At 33.6% G+C, this 6,868-nt stretch overlaps 1 long non-coding RNA gene across 2 annotated transcripts in view; it reads left to right on the top strand.

Annotated features, from left to right (window-relative positions):
• The first annotated feature begins 4,184 nt into the window (after window positions 1-4,184).
• Window positions 4,185-6,868, top strand: part of LOC149798031 (uncharacterized) — a 40,589-nt gene continuing 37,905 nt past the window's right edge. The window contains exon 1 of one of the 2 annotated variants that reach the window (XR_016421571.1): window positions 4,185-4,322. This is a non-coding gene — a long non-coding RNA (uncharacterized LOC149798031). The remainder of the gene's footprint in view (window positions 4,323-6,868) is intronic. The other variant, XR_016421572.1, reaches the window with a different exon arrangement.

Raw genomic sequence — 6,868 nt, 5'->3', positions numbered from 1 at the left:
ACGAACTCGAGAAATTAATTCAGTATTTGCCCGAAAGGATTGCAGATCAATAGAACTTACTCCGACAAAAGAAGCCACTTGTAATTTGGCGGCAGAAGGTAGAGGTGGATTTTAAGGAAAGAGAATGCTTCGATTAGGTCAGTAAGTTATTTGCTTGATTTGTGCAGAGTATTACGGCATCATAATTGTAATTAAATGTAGTGTGTACACTTAATTACTAGGTTCGTTTAGTATGTATATTTACCTTTTGTAGTGTTTCATTTACATGCTTATTTAAGAAATGGGGTTGAGCCTTATGTATCGAATTATTATATGCGAGGGGAAATTATATAGATTGTTAGCTTGTGGTCGGAATTAATTTTGTAATTCGCTGTTATGTACCTTTATAGTAAGCCACCGCATTTATTAATGCGGTATGGTAGAATTTACACATGCTTGAATTGTGAATTTGGAAAATGGTTGAAGTATCAGATCATGGATATTTGAATATTTGCGTACGTTGTATGAAATAAATGCATCTGATTACTGCGATATTATTTAGTATAATGGGATTAGGAATATGTACTGATGTGACGCAATTTATTGATGTAGTAGAAGAAGCAATTGATATCGTGCTGTATTATGATGTTTGTTTAACCATACCAAAACGAATGGGTATCTCGATATGAACGAATGAGAAATTTAATAGCCGTTATCCGATGATAGGATGTGTGTAGTGTGATCTGAGTGGGCTAAGGAAAAAAGATTGTACAGTCCGTGTGTTTTCACGGGAAACATTTTAGGTGTCAAAGAACTTCTGGTTCCATTGGGTTCCCCGTCTTCAAGAGGTGGAGACGGAAATGAGAGTAGCCGAGAGAGTCGAAATTGACATACGTATAGTCGTGGGAAAGAAAGTGGAGGAGGAGGAGAAGGAGTATAGAGAAAGTCGAGTAGGAGGAGAAGGAGTTTGGAGAAAAGTCGGGGAGGAAGATGATAAGGAATTGGGAGAAAAAGAGAAATAAGAGAGAGAAAGGATACAACAGATGAGAGGAAATACAAGGACAGGTGTTCATCAATCTCACGGTGCTAATCAAGTGATACAATAGGCTTATTAAAGGGTCCAGCGGAATGGGTGTAATTGGAAATTTGAGTCATTTGATTATTGAATTGTTATTAAATTGGTATTCATTGAATTTCGACCTTTTTGTATATTTAACCATGTAACCGTTGGCATTGCTGAGCGGGGGCTCGGAGCTTTACATCCATCCTTCGCTAAATATAACTTACAACAAAATATAGCCTGAGTGGGACTTCTTAGGATAACTGCTGAAACTTACTACATAGAAATATAAGAGAAACAGTTAATAAATACCTGATTATCTAATCAGGGGGAGGAAGAAGCTTTGTTTCTGTTGGAACCTATTACAATTGTAAAAATTCTTCAACTTACTTACTTCCTCTTCAACCTAATCATTACTACAGACTTTACACATCACTGTTACTGACATATTTTCGTACTACCTTACTTACGTTGAACTTGTAAAACTTTATTTCCTTCTTTCTTATTACGTCGATCACCTTTTTTAAATTTGTAGTTTGAAAAAAGCTCATGCATGAAATTAATGTATAATTTCTACACCATATCGCAATATTATGTATAACGTTTGCTATATGTAATTGATTGTAAGGAGAAGCATATCTTAGCTTCCATCACTTGTATCTGATTCATCTACTCAATAAATGTATAGACTATTAGACCATCTAAATTAGCATCATAATCAAAAAGCATTTCGTAAATGGATGCTTCCTAAGCTGAAATTATCCTGACGGGGAAATACCCGAATACTGGAATGAACCCTATATTATGGCAAATATGGCATAGTTGAAAGAATCAACACTTGCAACATGTCCATATAAGCTAATGATTGAGCTAACCAAATTAAAGCGAGTTCTCAAAAATTTTAAAGGAAAAATTTACGAAAAGCTTCATGTAAAATGTGCATACCAAAATAATACACAGATCAAATGATACGAACAAACAACCCATATAAACAGCAACCTACCCACCCGGAAAAAAGTAATAAAGCAAACACAAAACATAATACGAAGAAAGACACACAAACTAAAAAACAAAATATCAGTGTTAAACAGATTACCGTGTCTTTGTCTTTGTTAGAAGCGCTTTCCTGATCTCAATTTAGGAAACGCATATATCCTAATGTGTATTATTATGTATATTCAATTGGTATTGTTTGGTTGTTAGTTTTTCTTTTTGATTATCTTATTACATTATATGCTTTGCAGTGTAGTATTGTATGTTGGACTTAACCATGTCCAAAGTCAATTTTTTTCTACTTGACCTGAATGATTGAGTTTCTTTTATTATTCTTTAAACTACTAATACATGGCTAAAAACATTATCTATGTTTATGGGGTCAATATAAGGATCATTATTAATAGAAGTAAACATGTTTATTTTGGTTTTGTCTAGGTTAATGGGATTCCCCTGGCATACATAACATGGTCCAGGTTATATATTATGACTGTAGTAAATGGCGTTCTAATTATAACTAATATTTTGTTTTGAAAACCGTATAAAATTCTAGAAGGTTATTTCCTATTAGGTAATAGTGTCTTTTAGAACATGCTAATGGTAACCCGAGGTCAAGTAGAGAACTATACAATCGTGTCGTTGGAAAATTGATTTATTCGTGCTTTAAGATGTAGCAGAATCAGTTTGTATCATTACTGTGTCCAGTAGATTATTTAGGCTGTAATATATTTCTTCAAATTAAACACGTGAATTTTTTTCTGGCAATACCGTGTGCTCATAAAAAATAATATTCTTCGATAGAGATAGTCACTGGGATTTATAGTGAAATATAAAGCTGGAAGTGTATCACTGTGATTCAACAAATGACTGTAGATACAACAACACGATACACGTCGCCACAGGCACATCAACAACTTCACTGTCGGATTTAATTTGGATTTTCGCTAAAGTGTATTTAGAACTTTTATTATTAGGACTTGTACCTATTATTCTAGGATTATTTTGGGACTTAATTGGCAATACCGTAAGTTCTTTATTTCACTTCATATTCTAGGAAAATAAATTATTTGTTGAAATTTATATGTATATATATAATGACCTATAGTTTGGACCTCATGGGTTGGGATAGATCCAGAAAGCCTCGTATTGCGTAACTTTTGCAGAGCCGGGGGTTGAGTTGGGTAAGTAAATTTACAAGGACTTCTTCGCTTGTGAGCTTTGCAGGGGGAGGGGGTTCTATCAGACAGTCCCCTCGCCAAGTGGATTGCTTTGTCCCCTTTCACCACGACCCTCCTTTCGCAAACGGTACTAAACAAAAGTTCTTGATCCATCCATAGTAGGTGTAATTACACTTTTTCGGAACTATATGAGTCTGTTAAGTTATACCCAAATAACCAATATGGAATACCTCTGGATAATCTATTAATTTTCAATAGTAATGTAATCGGTCTAAGACTTATAACTGGAAAACTTCATTTCAACAGAATAGATTTGGATGAATGTGTTTTTATTCAATTAAATAACTGACGCAATCATACGATGTGTGTATCTAAACTCGCCGACGAATGAAGGACAGATGTGAAATAAGTAATTCGTAAAATGCAAGTTGACTCCCTCGACGGTGGAAACATGTTGACGTGTGTGCATATGTGTGCCTGTCCGTGTACTTATTTTGAATATGCTCTCGTTAATTTTAAAATGTATTAGTTTAAGGTATATTACCATACAGATTTCTTCAAATTTCCACGCATACACTCACTCGTTTTAACTGGCGACGTTTTTAACACGGATTGGTCATTTTATTTATATGGTTTTCACAAAGACTCGCGAATGTAGTCGCCAAGGAAGTAATTTAGCTCTTAATCGACACAGGCATATATGAGTGCTCACTCATCGGAGGTAAGATAAGTATAACTTGAAGGTACTTAAAATTGGTGTGTAAGAAATTTGTTCGACAATACCTATATACATGAAACTTTGTGTAACCAAATATGACTGTAGTGTTTAAGAGACCTAATGAAAAGGGTATAAAGTCAAAGCCAGTCAATTCGATTTTACGTGCGTATAATGTAATCCTCGTTTTGAATTTGGTCGGTCCTGTATCTACAAGCATGTTTTTCTTAGCCTAAACATGTTTAATAACCCCCATGTAAAGACAGTGACTTTGAGCAATCTTGTCTTCGTCTATGTCTCAATTATGATTTGATTCCACGACGATGTTGTTGTATTTATCATGTAGAGGAATGTTCTGAAGAAATACACAAAATCTCGGTAAGGGACAATTAAAGAGGTACGTAACGACAGAATGTGTTTCTAGGTTATATTGGCTTTTGTTCTCATATCTCAAAACATTTAGCTGACAGTATTCCCAACAGAGTTATCTACCTTGCACAGTCATTTTGGACTATCAGCTTAGCGATCTATTGCTCTCTTGAGAAGTAGGTCAATATTTATTGAGAAGAAATGGCGTAATTAAAGATATGGCACAAGAAATATATTGAAGTATGGAAAATCTGCCTTCTGAGAAAGTTTAATAAGATTGAATTGTACTCTAAATTTATTTTCACCTTCGTCACTTATGAGTTTGCATCACCTTGGAAAAGTAAATTATTAAGAACATGTTCGCGATTGATTTCCCAGAATTTAATAGATGCAAGTTAGTATAACGTAGTTGCTGACATAACTGCTTTCATCCAGTAACACCAGTCCCCAATGTAGTTCAAAAAATAAAAATAAAAATAAAACTCGTTTATCAAACGACCGTATTATAAATGCAAAATTTTGTTCAATAAATGTAAGTGACTAAGGGTAGAAAAAAAGAAATGAGATATGACCACACTATTTTCCTCTCAATTTACAAAGAGTGGTCTCCCTTATATAAGTAAAATTAAAATATTTTACTTACTTGAAAAGGTTATAAACTTATTCCGACAAAAAGTGTTTATCACAGATACTTAGTTTAGAAATATTGTGCAAAAAGCACGCCATACAATTATAAGTATATATATCCGTCTTTCCCTTCTTCGTTCGTTCATTCATTTATCCATACCTCCACCCATCCAGCTGTCTATATATCTTTCTATATGCTTATTCATATATCATAATTGCTTTCATAATATAAAATATTTATGTTATTTTAAATACAGTTCGAAGTACCAAGCGCATGAACTATTTAAAAGTGCATGTAAAACAGGAACGTTTTGTAGTGATATGCATTATATATGAATGTATAGACAGCGTTGGCGCAATTTATTACATGCTTATATTTGTGTTTTTGTCATGAGTAACACTGATGATATATTGAGATATTGCTTAAAGTGAAAAGGCTGACCTTTCCCATTAAAGCATGAAGTATCAAGTTTTTAAGATTTAAGGTACCTGAAAAAACAATGGGAATTTTGTGACCGTATGAACAGGGAACAGGGTATGCATATTCAGAAGATGAGAATACCGCAATTTGTAATCGACCGCTTTCAACAGCATTATCTCTCATTCGTGCATAGTTTCCTTTATATTGTATGTTTTATCTTAATAGGCATTACAATACTTCATGTCCAAAACATGCGAGGAAAAGGATGACAATTTTTAATATTCTAACACCAACACGGAGACTGTAAAATATGTTACCATTGCGCTTACAAGGTCAAACAATTTATTTTTCCAGTGTTATTCCATAATATATGAGTCGTTTTAAAACAAAATCTTTTCTGAATCAGTTTTATACCCGATTTTATTCTTAACGCTTTACATTTTAATCGAATTCAAATGTGACAATGAAAAGTTTGTTCGAGACGAATGTAGCAAACGTCTTATCGTATAACATGCCTGAAATAGTAGTAGTAATAATAATAATAATAATAATAATAATAATTAGCAAATTGATGAGAACAAGGGCGTACATGAAGTATATCTCTGATGTAAATGATCCATAATTAGCGATTACTTCGGTTTACAGGTTGATGTTATTGATTTCTTTTCTTTTTAACGACATTGCTTATGCAGTGAGTGTCCTAATAGTGTGATACGTAGGATTGTGTATTGTCTTATGCATAATCAAGTACACATTTTTTATTGATGGTCGGCAGTGAATTACTGGATTTTTGGAGAGAAATAATATTTATATTTCACTTGAATGAAAACATATTTTCACTGGCCTTCAATGCTCTCATAACTTTAAAACCAAGTCAGCTGAGATCCATAAACGCTTACGTAGCCAATCAGTTAATATTGCCTCTAGCCGTTAAAGATGATTTGAAATCGAATCCTAGAAGAGACGAATATTTTTTGTTTTGTACTGAGTTATTTTACTTTGAATTTGGAAGGAGAATTATGTAACTGTTTATATTTGCTGTGCGAATAATCATACAGCACAGCAGACAAAGTACATCTCTAACATAGCGCGGAAGCCAAGAAAACTGCTACTTCATTCTGTTTTACAGTTAATAGATTTAGCTAGCCATTACGATGGAACAAAAAATGAAAAGGAAATGTGATTGTTATGGGCGAATAACGAATATATTTCATCTCGTGGATGAACAACATCATTATTTACATTATGGGCTTCCCCACTGGTGAAAAAGCTGTTTATCCGTTAGTCACTCGTCTGAAGCAAATATCCTCAGTTTGATCAGAACAAAAACCTATTTGTGTTGAGATAGCAAACATTATCCAGTAAGTTATATTTTAGTTTGCTGACGTAGCTACTTATTTTTCTGAAACTGTCAAAACAAGCCCTTTTGATAAATCTGCTTTCAGTTAATAATGGACCTTTTTAGAAGTTTGCATCGACCGTGTCGATCAGACGTTTTAACTGTCACAATTCTGATTGTACTATAT

Source organism: Sinohyriopsis cumingii, chromosome 6 (genome assembly GCF_028554795.1).
Source record: "Sinohyriopsis cumingii isolate HCF-2022 chromosome 6, ASM2855479v2, whole genome shotgun sequence".
Taxonomy (NCBI): Eukaryota; Metazoa; Mollusca; class Bivalvia; order Unionida; family Unionidae; genus Sinohyriopsis; species Sinohyriopsis cumingii.
Note: the sequence above shows the minus strand (reverse complement) of the source record. Positions and strands in the feature narration are given on the sequence as shown.